Source organism: Pecten maximus, chromosome 7 (genome assembly GCF_902652985.1).
Source record: "Pecten maximus chromosome 7, xPecMax1.1, whole genome shotgun sequence".
Taxonomy (NCBI): Eukaryota; Metazoa; Mollusca; class Bivalvia; order Pectinida; family Pectinidae; genus Pecten; species Pecten maximus.
In genome coordinates this window covers 32,924,002-32,938,982 of record NC_047021.1, presented here as the reverse complement: position 1 = coordinate 32,938,982, position 14,981 = coordinate 32,924,002, and positions in this window count along the sequence as shown.

Here is a 14,981-nt window from a genome sequence, read left to right as displayed (position 1 = left end):
GTCATTATAACGTTGCAAAGAAACGTTTCACTAACGTTATTGTTAACGTTTTAATAATGTACCCAGTAAACGTTAATCTGTGACGTTATGATAACGTTATTTTAAGGTTTCAATTAAACGTTAACAGAAAAACGTTGATACACGTTTTTCGTACGTTCTAAACATGTTTTCGAATAATCTAGAAATGTCACATATCTTAGCATATTGACAGACGTTATAAAGACGTTGTCAACACGTTTTTGTTAATGTTTCCAATATTCGTCATTATAACGATGCAAAGAAACATTTCACTAACGTTATTGTTAACGTTTTAATAATGTACCCAGTAAACGTTAATCTATCACTTATGATAATGTTGTAGAGATATTTGAAATGCAACTTGAATTAAAATTATTTTTACATGTTCCAACCAAAAGCAATGTTGTTATATATTGAATAACGTTATTAATATGTTGTTGTCACATTTAGGTTGATATTTCACAAACACGTTGTCCCCGATCGGGCGGTTGTTTGATCCGATTTGTTTGAAACTTCCACAAAAACTTGAAATGTCTGAATCTTGTTTGTTCTATAACAATTTGTTTCCACGTATTTTATTGATTGCTTTAGTTCATGGTTCATTTAAGCAATTTTAAGTAGGCAGGAAAGGAAGAAACCATTAGTGTATGTATGTTACCGTTATTTCTCAAGAACTACTGAAGCGACTTTGAGACAATTTAGGGAGACTTGAAGTGTGGGTGTCTATTCTTTAGGTCGAACAATATTAAAGATGGTCCGGGAATTGCCATTAACGGAAAATTCGCGAAACTGAGATTTTTGTTTATTTTTCCTGTGGAATTTTTAATCAAATTTCAAATATAGTCAGATAGAATAGCTAGTGAGCATCTCAACATACCTATATGGCAAGCCAACTTACATTTATTCAAGGAGCAATGTCGATCTTGTATTTCAGAAAAAATATATCAGATATCTTATATAGCATATGAGATATCTTATATACTATATAAGATATCTCATATGCTATATAAGATATATTATATATTATATATATCTTATATAGAAATTAAATCAGATTCTATATAAGATATCTTAATTAATATATAAGATATCTCATATAGCTATATAAGATATCTTATATAATCAAAGATCTCGTTCCTATATGAGATATCCTATATAACAACGAGATTTTAACAAAACGACGAAATGAAGTCTCCCCGTCCGGAAGTTAGTCGGACACGAGGCTGGACAAACCACGATGATCTTTTAATGCATTTAGTTCAATGCCATCGAATAATCTATCCTTCTCCGCCATAGTGCCCTTGGACCACGTGCTCTGTTCAAAGGAGAAATTAGTTTCTTGGTTTATTGTCTAGAAATCTCGTTCCTATATAAGATATCTTATATAGCAACGAGATTTAAATTATATAAGATATCTTATATAACATATGAGATATCTTATATAATATATAAGATATCTTATATAAAAAATTAAATGAGATATCTTATATGCGATGTAAGATATCATTATATAATATGCAAATGTAGCATTTTAATGAGGTCGATACATGGTTATATCAACCAAAGAAAAAATATTGACCTCGGACGTAGTCAAAGTCCGAGGTCAATATTTTTTTGTTTGGTCGATATAACCATGTATCGACCGAATTTTAAATGCTATAATTGATTTATTATTTTTCTTGATTTTGTGAAAAAACTTTATATCTGGCGATATAGACTTAAACGTTAGTTCAAAGTAATTGTCATTTGGTTTCTAGATATCAATTCCAAAAAGATAAATGAAAAGACCAATATGAATTAGACAACAATATTCAATATGAAATTAATTGCTGCTTCTATAGGCCAACAATGTTTATTTCTTAAAAGTTTCCCTTTCCTGTCACGCATCTCAAGATAAAAAGTTGACAGTGTGTCATCCAATTATACAAGAGAATATACCTCGAAGTTTTCCTGCATGCTCCTGGTTGTAAGGTATTGGCGAAAAAGCTTCACAGCTGTATTGGTAGCTCGCTTCGTGTTAACAGCGTCGGCATTTTCAAGAATATTGTTGATATCGTCTTCAGACAGATTGGGGAAAAGATTGTCGTCTGCCATCTTTGATTGTTTACACTCTATTCAGGTCGCTCAAACGCTTGTATCAATAACGTACGTACAAAATGCTAAGCGCTCGTGTGATCTAGATGCTTTCTAAAAATGACCGTGCAATATCATTTTTTTTATTAACTTTTTCGGAGACAGCGGTCAATATAGCTTTTTATAGGTGGTCGCGTGACCTCTTTTCAGCTAATCAGAAGTGGCAAAAAAGCAAGAAAAATAATAATATATGAGATATCTCATATGCTATATAAGATATCTTATATAATTATATAAGATATCTCATATAATTCGATAAAATACAGAATCGACATTGCTCCTTGAATAAATGTTAAGTTGGCTTGCCATATACCTAGCATTTGCAAACCATTGTCAAGATTTTATTATCTAGGGGTCTGAAAATTGAGGAACATAACTTTCCAAGATTTCCTATATTTTCAGTTTCTGAGAAAGTAAAAGTGTGCTTGAAGCCAAATCTGAAATATACATGGAGTTATCGACATCTTGAAATATCAATTAGTTTACTTTTTGATATATTTTGCAGTTACACACCTTTGATGTTTCAAAATTGCTGTTTGAATTATACCGTTTCTCGGGGTCATTTATTGTAACATTGATTTCTCTTTTCGTCTAAGGAAGTCTGTTGTTTTGCAGATGACCAACGCTATATCAAGAACTATGAACATCCATAATTATGTTGAATTTTCTTTTATGTCACCAAAGATACACCAAAGAGTTAATTACATCGCCCAGTACCCAGAGTTTTTGATGGTTGGGGTAAAAATGTCATTTTCAACACGTTTTCTTAGACTCTGCTATAGATTGCAATTTTCAACTGGATATTGTTCAAACATGGTCGGATTAAATACCCTGAGATGATTGGCTTTAGATCAAAGGTCATGTCATCTGCCGCTGAAAATAGACAGACAGTCATGCTTAAGTCTCTCATGCTATTACTTCTGTTATTAGAGTCGATCTTTCACACATTTGGTAGACGCGTTGATGGTGTAGGTTGGACATATGGAATTGTTTTTTTCAGATGTGTAGGTCAAAGATCTCACAATATGTAAATTAAGATTAGTAACATATGATCACAATAGGGTATCACTGGATGTTTGTGTGGATGAGACGCATGGAATGTCTCTGCGTGTCCTCACACAATTTGATCCGTGGCTAAAAATACAGGATATTCTTTCGAGACTGAAGATCGCATTCCTATGAAGTTTTGCATAAGTATTCGTATTGATCTGTAGATATTGGTTTACGCTTCAATTTTGGCAGACCTGGATATGCTGAAAACTAATATTGTTTACAGCCGAGAGAGTAAAAATGCGGTTTATCAAAACTTTCTGTTCAAAACAAATTTGTCCCTGTACTTCATACTTCATTGATAACTACATAATGCATGTCATTTGGAAATGTATATATCAATTAGTGATAAACATGATGGCGTCTACTTGTTTTTCTACTATCAATATTAAATAACGTTCACTCCTATGAGAAACCTTTGGTATCACAACCTGTTTATGATGATACAAAAGTCTGATTATCAAAGTCTATTCACTTTTATACTAACAAACCTGAAGAAATTGTTCCATAACATTTGTTCCCGTTTTAGGTTTTCTTTCTGATTTTAAGATCTGTTCCTTTATCAGCCACATGTTAATACTAAGATGAAAACTTACCTTTTTAGGGAAAGAAAGAGGACTAGGTTGCTAAAAATATCCCAAGACTTTGAAGAAAACTCTACAAGATGCAAAAATCCAACTAGCTATTACCACATATCAAATATCCCAGCAGGTTACTACCTTAGCAACGGTTCATCAATGATGACTCTGTTAGAATATCATATACCATAGATAACCTGTAGATAACAAGACAATGTAGATAACCGGACAGGAAACACCAAGGAGACATCCGATGATATCAGTGGTTCATCCGTATATACCCGGACAGAAAACACCATGGATAATTCCGGCCATATCAGTGATTCATCTGTAGATACACAGGAAGTAATCACAGAAGAGACATTTGGCAATATCAGTGATTCTTTTTTAAATAACCGGGCAGAAAACACTATTGAGACATGCGGCCATATCGATGGTTCATTTGTAGGTTACCGGGCAGAAAACACCTTGGAGACTTCCAGCCATATCAGTGGTTCATCCGTATATACCCGAGCAGAAAACACCATGGATAATTCAAGCCATATCAGTGATTCATATGTGAATAACCAAACAGGAATCACAGTAGAGACATTTGGCAATATCAGTGATTCTTTTTTTAAATAACCGGGCAGAAAATACCATGGAGACATCCGGCCATATCAGTTTTTCATCTGTATATACCCGGACAGAAAACACCATTGAGACAACTGGTCATATCAGTGATTCATCTGTAGATACCCGGGAAGGAATCACAGAAAAGACATTGGGCAATATCAGTGATTCTTTTTTTAATAACCGGGCAGAAAACACCATGGAGACATGCGGCCATATCAGTGGTTCATATGTAGGTACCTGGGCAGAAAACACCATGGAGACATCTGGTCATATCAGTGATTCATCTGTAAATTCCCGGGTAGTAAATACAATGGAGACATACAATCTCAACAGGGGTTCATCGGGAAACAAAGGATTGTCAACCGCCGGAGCCGGTCAAGGTAATCATTGCTACTTTTATATATTATTTTTTCTTGTTTACATATCATTAACATTTTCGACAAATACCTATGATTTAATGTTAATGGTGACCGTCAATCGAGAACAGTTCTTATTCTTATTCTCACAGTGCAAAACTAGTATTGTAATGAAACTGTACTACTTTCTCCAACCGGTAAACGGAGAAAATATAATAAAAATATATACATTGACAGTAATAATAAGACTGAACATTCCGTAAGGATAATCGTCTTCTTTGGCTCTATTCTGAAAGTATTTAGGAAATTTTGTACCAAATAGCATTCATAATACGTGATTCATTTGAAATCCAACCTTGTCCTCATATGAAATAAAAAAATGTTCTGAATGAAATCGATATTAAATAGCATTCGACAATAGGCATCATTTTGATTTGACGTTAAAATTGGAACGGTATATATAGTGGTTACCAGTTACAACAAGGGAAAACTTAAATCGGAGACTTTCGACAAAAGGCATCATTTTCACGTTACGTCATTATTGCCCCGTTTCCGATCTGAATGCATTGAGATGTACATTGGAAAAGAACACATTTTGTGTCGGTAGCATTATCAAAAGACTTTTTCTCGAATTGGGAATAGTTAACTCTAATGTTCATACATTTGTTCAATTAATATGATTAACATATTATTCATCTAGCTCACCTATAAGATTCCATTGTGGTGCACCGTCCGTCATTTGTCCATTCAAATGACGATGGCCATGAGGCATAGCATCATTGTATTAGGGTAATCAGTTTTTATAAAGGTCCTTCGTCGTTTAAGACAAGAAATGAGCTTGACCGACATTCCTTGTCACTGGAGTCATCTATGTGAAATAGCTAAAACATTTGCCGAAAGGCATAAAGTCACAATTTTAGCTGGTAGAGTTGGGATTAAGCCCTTCAAAATTTTAGGGAAAAAAATTCGTCCTTGAGCAGTATTCAAGGGCACATGGTTCCGCTTGATTAAATACTGAAAAAAATGCTACAACCAACCCTTATGATTAATAGGATGTTAAGACTGATAGAAAGTTCGTTTGGTCAAATTAGTTAAACCGCTTAAATGGCTTCTAATAATTATTTGATTTAGGCGCTTTGTCGATCCATGGTAGGTCTGGAATCTTGATATTAACGTCCGTGAGTTAGATCTAACAAAGGAATAAAATATGTTTCATGATGACACATATCATGTGCAACAAATGCAAAGATACATTCATTTTGTGATCAGCAGTAGCCCAAATTGGCACTGAGCTTAAGCCATGGTACAGCTTCAGTCGAACAACATTTGCTTTAAAATTTTTCTATTTCAGGACGACTGATGAATGTATTCTGTCAATATTTGGTCTGGATTGTCATTTTGCGAAGGGGAATTAATTTTGTGTAAACGGACGTTTTGGCAAATGGTAGAAATACCAACTCTTTAAAGCGTCTGCATTTATTTGCATAAACGGTATCTGATCAAATTGAGTTGAGAATATGTTATGAATAATATGCTTTGTTCCCCTTAGGAAGAATATTTCATGAATAATATGCTTTGTTCCCCCTTAGGGACAGAGGTGCAGAACGAACTTTTCATTCTGCAACATCAATTAAACCCGAAAGTGAAAATAAGTGAAGCCAGCACGGTCGTAATAGGCGGTAAAACCACGGTAATCAACCAAACCAGTAAGTGTTAAAAGGTGTATTCGTTTTTTTCTGAAAGTTAGGCTTAACAAGCAATTGACTTTGGAGCAAATAACACTGACAGTACAGCTGTGGTAGGTCATAAAATGTACGCACTTATATAAACTGTATAATTTCAATACTTCAATTTTGATGCTGATTATCATAACCATGCATATATATGTAATTTGTTAATAATAATGTCCTTATTAGAAACTAATGATTATGTATGTGTGGTCGACATTTAAAATTCATTCTATTTAATATACAAGATATAATTTTATTTGAATAATGCTTCATATTTGTTGTGGGAGTCTGTTGTAATGGCTTATATTTAGCCACTTTCGTAAGTTACTTGAATCCTATACAGTATGAAAAATAATGATTAGTTTTTGCTGTTGATATTAACATGGTCAGTAATAAGAAACCGTTCTTATACAATTACAGTTATCCATGAATCTCCTGCTGGTAAGTATTTTAATTATAAAAACAGGTATTAGGGGTATTTACAAAGAGATTTACGTATAAGGCTATGTATAGCATACGTATTTGGACGGGAGCGATCTTTTTTTTTTTTTTTTTTTTTTATAAAATATTATGAATTTTCTATCATCGCGTGAAAAATTGTTTATCTAGAATAAAAAAAAATCTGTGATTTGTATTGTTGATTGTGAATATTTTGGCGTGTCTTCTTCTTCATATACAGTGTCTCGATGCTTACACCATCTTGATCTAAAACGCACGAACATCACGCAGCTATTATATGTAACTAAACCTTAAAGGGAACTGCACGCTGGTCGTTAGTGTGGTGCATCGAATCGACTGGGTCGTACAAACTTTCATTGAGATACCTTGAGAGAGGTGCGGAAAACGGACAGGAGGACTGACTTGCAAACGGATAGGAAACCTACAGTCCTACGGTGAGGGACTTACAAAAGTAAGATAAATACATTGGATTAGTGAATTTAAAACAAGATACATTTATAACTTTCAATCGCTAGTATACCATTTCGTTATTTTGCTCACAAAGACGATGTTCCTTCGTTCTGCCGCCCCGTGGTGGAGATCAAGAATATCGCTATCTCGCTGCGAAAAGACGATGATCGTCGCTCTGTCGCCACTTGGTACGAAATACGATCATTTTCTTTACCCCAAGACCCCGGCACATACCAGCCGCCAAACAAATTTGAATAATTGCAAATACATGTTGAATGATTTATGAAAATATGTTCAATAATTTGTAAATATATTTGATAAATTGTTAACATTGGATATACACAAAGAATTATTTAATACTGCAATGTTTGACACGTGTTTGACCCAATCGTTTACCCAGGTACACGTTTAGCCGCGTAATGACCGTGCGTTTTAAGTCACGATTGCAGATAGGCGTCGAGAGATTGTATCGTTGCAGTCACTCCATTTTGTTTTACAATCACTCTTCACGGTAGTATTTGTTTGATTTAAGATTTACTTTTTAGACGTTTTAATAGAAAATTCATTATATTTTACGAATAATGATTGCTCCCCTCCAAATGCGTATGCGTATATGTATCCGTATACGTAAACCTCTTATTGAAATACCTCTACTGCTTGCAATAGAGCTCCGAACGTTAGTGCTCCAGTGCTGTAGTTGAATGGTCAAGCTACTGTGTAAATATCAAATGCATGATACTATAAAAACTTTATTATAATACTCCTATAGCTGTTGGTGTGTAGCACACTGAAAAGAGGTTATAATATATATAACCTTCATTCATTACCTAAATGAGTTCTTGAAGTCACTTGATAAGCTGTAAAACAGGTGTAAAAGCAAGGCCTATTGTGCCTCTGGTATTATTTTGTTTTCACACCCATTCTATGTATGTTGACATGTTTCAATAAGAACTGCAGAAATAGTTTGTCATTTGTTCAATATAAGTAAAAAGCTTTCGATGTAGAAAGGCGACCACCAGAGGATAGTGATGACGAGGAGGAACATCATCAGGCACAACCAACTGCACAAGGGCACAGAAAATCCCTCATGGAGCCAACTTCAAAACAAATCCCCACAAACAAAAGAAAAGAACATTCAGATAAAAATAAGGACAACTTGACAACAGTACATCATCGTGACGCTGAAATCCATACATCGACCAGTCGGTATGACGATCGTTTGACGCCCACTAGGCGGCAGGTGTCTGGTGAGTTGAGTTCCCTTATATTGTGATATATCGTCCTGTAACCAAACGCATTATTGTACACACGTATACTGGATTCTTTTTCAAGCATTGTGGAACTTTGTCATTTTGATGTTTATTTCAATCTTTATGTGGATATTAAGCAGAGTTTTTAATACTTAATAATGCATCCAGGAAAATAGTTTTTTTCTGTTATATAATTTAATAACAATATGCATGCTTTTGTTTTGTGTTCTTTAGATGTGATTTGATGCGCTAACAAAGACGTAAAGAATAGTTTATTTCTGCTTACATGTATAGAAATCTGAATTTGACCTGGTACAATGTACGCCAATTAGTCTGTTTAGTTTCCACAATATTCAATATTGGTGGGATAAATATAAAAGGTGTTATAAAGATGGATTAACCAATGATATATTAAGAGATCATATACCTTTTTCACTCCGTTCAAATAGCAGATTTAGTTCAGATTAAATATGTGCAGAGGTCATTGTGGAAGTTGGTATATTTGATGGGTAATCAAATATTTTCTATTCATTGGAGTTTTTAAAGGTCAGAAGTCATTCTTGATTCCTTTTCAAATCAAGAGCGTGTAAGACGGTTATCGGCATATTTAGTTCATATAAAAACATGATACTTAACATGTGATTAATTTTGATGCTAATATATCAAGGTTAAAGGACAAATGCCATATCTTGAATTCCAGGACAGATTTATTTCATATTCACATCGGGATATCGCAACATGAAAATGTACACCAGCTGAGATACTGGAATAAGGTGAAAGGGAATCGTGTAACTTATACCCTAGTTTAGTGCATTACGACACCTGACCCTTTTAATACCCCTATGTCGACATGTAATGAAATGAAGGGTAGCGATGCGTAATATTTCGTCATTATGTTTTCAGAGAGAATTGTTGTGGACCGAACTGAACAACATAATATAATTGGTATGTATCTCAAATGATTGTTCATTATATTGTCACGTTATAACAATATACAAAAACACACATTTCAGTGTCTGTATATCAATATAACTATTATTCCCAAAAGGTTGACAAAGGCATTTTTAGCGTTTTAACAGAATTAACGGTAGCAGGCTTAATTTATCTAGTTACATTCACAAAACCGACAAACACACGGGAATAACGTATACCAAATAAAATTTAGACTTCATTGTATAGCTTTATCATCAGACGTTTTCGTGACGCTTGGAAAGTAAGTGTGGATATAGATAGAAATGTTCTAACAACTGTTGATATGGTTATAAATGATTCAATAATCCTATGGTTAGATATCCATATTTTGGATTGTGTTTGGTGCAAGATGCTTTTTATGATTATTAGTATACAAAAAGTTTATACTCAGAACCGGTGCTAGTATTAAAAACAATAAAATTATATAAACGTGGCTTACAAAAATCATCAAATTATTTCAAATCCGTCAAGAAAATATGCTTTTGAGTATCATTTCCCCCTAAAGAGATCGAACAGGCTTTCTATTTAAACTCGGTCTTTATTCCATACTGCTTCCCAAATAAAACATTCATCAAGAATATGTTTTGGAATGAGTACTATAAGTGTCTTACCGTGTATGATTTTTGTTGGTATCCTAAAACGAAAAATCATTGGAACAAACTTAAGTATAGGTTTTACTCTTTTAACATTTGAAAAAGGTTAAACACAAGGGACATAGAATGAAAGTATTTGGTGACATTCATTTCAGGTCAGACGAAGAACTGGATAGCGGAAGAACAACGTGCTGTGCAGTTTATAGCGACTACAGCATTCAAACGTGCAAAGGAAATGATTCGGAGGAAAAGGTTTGTTGTGATAAGGGGAGATTCTGGCACTGGTAAAACACGTTTAGCTGCCGAATTAATGGCCTGGCTAAATTCGGACACTGAGAAAAACGCATTCAACTGCAAAAAGCCAATACTTCTACCAAATCTGCAAGGTTGGGATAAAATGATCGGTTCTGATTTAAATTTGAGCATTTTATTAGATGATATTTTTGGCTACAGATCATCTGGTGCTTCAGATGACATGACATGGTGGAAACAGCATGCGGTCATGATCAGCGCCATTACAGTTGGAGAAGATGAAACAGCAAATTTTCTGATTATAACGATCAGGAATGACATATTTAAAGACAATAAATCACTGTTTGAAAATCTGTCTCTTTTCGACGATGAAAATATCATTAATCTTAGCTCTCCTGATTATATGATAAGAGAGGAGAGAAAAAATATGCTGAGATCGTACACACCGACATCAGTTGAGTTCCAACCATTTTCAGAGAAGGAAACTAGCGAAATAGTTGATTCCACAACAATAATAGGGTTCCCTGAATGTTGTCGTTTATTCAAAATTACACCTCATCTACACGAACACAGGGTACGCTATTTCCAGAATCCCCTTCCAAGCATAATACATGTCATCAAGAATAAGTTTAACGAAGGCAAACGAGCGGCACTGTTATACCTTCTTACAAGAGAAACTGTCTCAGCCAAATTTCTTGACGCTAAACATTACGATTTCGACAAAAGTGGAATCGAAAAGGCCTTTCAAATATCTTCTGATGTTTTCGGATCGTCAGTTAAATATGCAAACATCGTTAAGATGTCTCGCTATCTACGGCAAGGCATTGAATCCTTATGCGATTCATTTGTCAGAAAAGAGAACAGAATTTATCGTTTTTCCCATGATTCAATACGCGATAGTGTTGCTATCCTCTATGGAGAATCGTCACCAAGTGGTTTTCTAAAGAACTGTCCAAGTAATTGTTTGAGATATATAGCAACACGAACGTGCAACGATAAGTTATGTAAGGTTATAATAGATGAGGAGAATGTTGGGGTTGTTTTCCAAAGAATATTGCGTGAACTCTACTCAAAAACCCATGACAGCTTCATATATGTTGCATCCATGCCATCATGGAAAGACGGAGGATTTCTTAATGATTTTTTTCAATGGATAAAAAAGCAAGACAATGTGCCTTCTGATTTCTTCATTCAGTGGAAAACTGACAAAATGATCTACACAGATAAAGAACGAATTTTCTGTGATCATGAAATTGTCTACGACAAATGTAGTTTTCTTCACTGTGTTGCGAAAACTGGTTCTTTGCAATTGCTAAAAAAGCTCGTAAACATGATGAAAATGTCGAAATATTACAATTTGTTAAAAAGCGTGCTTGACGTAGCTTTATCAGAAGGGGAATATCTAATCTGCCAATACCTTCTGTCCAATAAAACTGAGCCTGATATCATTTCTTGTTTTTGTGCTGTAAAGAGTGGCAATGTCAGCTCATTTAAACTATTACGAGGACTACTGGAGAAACAGACAGACGATCAAAACGCGCATATCCTTCTTCATGCTTGCGAAGATGGGAAAATGCATATTTGTGAATATCTTCTGTGCGAATTCCCATCCTTGTTATTGCGGGTTCGGGAAAATTATCGTTTGTTGCATCTTTGTGCAATAGAAGGACATGTTGAGTGTTTCAAATCAGTAGTTGCATTAACTTTACATGGTAAGAATAAAGAACAGAGAGAGCACTTCATGGAGACCCTTACAGATGAATACTGTAGCACTGTTTTGCACGAAGCATCACTGTATGGAAACACAAAAATGTGTCATTACCTTATCAACGAATTTCCCACCTTACTTCCGCTCAGAAGTAAAGATGAAAGTCACTGTCTCCATGATATATCATGGCAAGGCAATGTAGAATGTTTCAAACATGTAGCTGCCTTATCTTTACATAGTAAGAATAAGGATGAAAGAATGCGCTTTATGGAAGAGCTAAGAGATGACTTCGGAAGAACAGTTTTGCATATAGCATCACTGAACGGAAAAGCAGAAATGTGTTGTTATCTTATCAATGAATTTCCCACGTTACTTCCGCTAAGAGATAACGATAAGAACCATTGTCTCCATATTATAGCATCGGAAGGCGAAGTTGAATGTTTCCAATCAGTACTTGCCCTAACGTTGGATGGTAAGAATAAAGAAGAGCGAGGGCATTTCATTGAAACACTTACAGATGAAAACAGAAACACTGTTTTGCACAAGGCATCACTGAATGGTAACACAGAAATGTGTTATTACCTTATTAATGAATTTTCCACGTTACTTCCACTCAGAACAAAAAGTAAAAGTCACTGTCTCCATTGCATATCATGGCAAGGCAATGTAGAATGTTTCAAACACGTAGCTTCCTTATGTTTACATGGTAAGAATAAGGATGAAAGAAGGCGCTTCATGGAAGAGCTAAGAGATTATTTCGGTAATACTGTTTTGCACTTAGCATCACTGAACGAGAAAACAGAAATGTGTTGTCATCTTATCAATGAATTTCCCATGTTACTTCCGCTGAGAACAATAGGAAAAAGACACTTTCTCGATTACATATCATGGAAAGGCAACGTAGAATGTTTCAAACAAGTAGCTGCCTTATCTTTACATAGTAAGAATAAGGATGAAAGAATGCGCTTTATGGAAGAGCTAAGAGATGATCTCGGTAATACTGTTTTGCACTTAGCATCACTAAACGAGAAAACAGAAATGTGTTGTTATCTTATCAATGAATTCCCCATGTTACTTCCACTCAGAACCATAAGTAAAAGACACTGTCTCCATGATATATCATGGGAAGGCAATGTAGAATGTTTCAAACAAGTAGCTGCCTTATCTTTACACGGTAAGAATACGGATGAAAGGAAGCGCTTCATGGAAGAGCTAAAAGATGACTTCGGTTGTACTATTTTGCACAAAGCATCAATGAGCGGCAAGACAGAAATGTGTTGTTATCTTATTAACGAATTTCCAATGTTACTTCCGCTAAGAGATAGTGATAATTATCATTGTCTTCATATTATAGCATCGGAAGGCGAAGTTGAATGTTTCCAATCAATACTTGCCCTAACTTTGGATGGTAAGAATAAGAAAGAGAGAGAGATTTTCATGGAAACACTTACAGATAAAAACGGTAGAACTGTTTTGCACATTGCATCTCTATATGGGAACATAGAAATGTGTACTTACCTAATCAATGAGTTTCCCGCGTTACTTCTGCTAAGAACTAAAGATAAAGGTCACTGTCTCCATGATTTATCATGCCACGGCAATGTAGACTATTTCAAACACGTAGCTGCCTTATCTTTACACGGTAAGAATACGGATGAAAGAAAGCGCTTCATGGAAGAGCTAAGAGATATATCCGGTGATACTGTTTTGCACACGGCATCACTGAACGGGAAAGCAGAAATGTGTCGTTATCTTATCAATGAATTCCCCACGATACTTCCGCTAAGGGATAACGATAATAATCATTGTCTCCATATCATAGCCTCGGAAGGGGAAGTTGAATGTTTCCATTCAGTACTTGCCGTAACTTTGGATGTAAGGAATCAGGAAGAGAGTGAGCGTTTCTTGGAAACACTAAGAAATGAAAACGGTAGTACTGTTTTGCACACAGCATCACTGAACGGGAAAACAGAAATCTGTTGTTATCTTATCAATGAATTTCCCACATTACTTCCGCTAAAAGATAACGACAACAATCATTGTCTCCATTACATAGCCTCGGAAGGGGAAGTTAAATGTTTCCAATCAGTGCTTGCCGTTTGTTTGAATGGTCAAAACCAGGAAGAGAGCGAGCGTTTCTTGGAAACACTAAGAAATGACAACGGTAGTACTGTTTTGCACACAGCATCACTGAACGGGAAAACAGAAATGTGTTATTACCTTATCAATGAATTTCCCACGTTACTTCCGCTAAGAGATAACGATGACAAGCATTGTCTCCATATTATAGCCTCGGAAGGCGATGTCAAATGTTTCCAATCAGTACTTGCCGTAACTTTGAATGGTAAAAACAAGAAAGAGAGCGAGCGTTTCATGGAAACACTAAGAAATAAAAACGGTAGCACTGTTTTGCACGAAGCATCACTGAATGGGAAAACAGAAATGTGTTTATATCTTATCAGAGAATTCCCAACTTTAAATCTCCTAAGATAGTAATAACTGTTATATTTTCAATTCAGAAGCGCCTGAGTTTAACAATTCCGCAAATAACATGATAAGAGTAAAATAGAAAACATTTCATTGAACTATTAACAAACGATACTGGTAAATATGTTACCTGTGCTCGTCATCGATGAGATTGCTACCGATCTGTTCGGACGTACTTTATTATTTTTTTTTTCAAAAGTTAATTTGTTTCCTAAGCATGTCAGACTTTAGTATACAGATATATATAGTTCTGGAACTGCAAACATAATTTTGATCATTCACTAGGAACGAGGGGATTTGAAGATGGTTGAATAACATGTTAATCCTAAC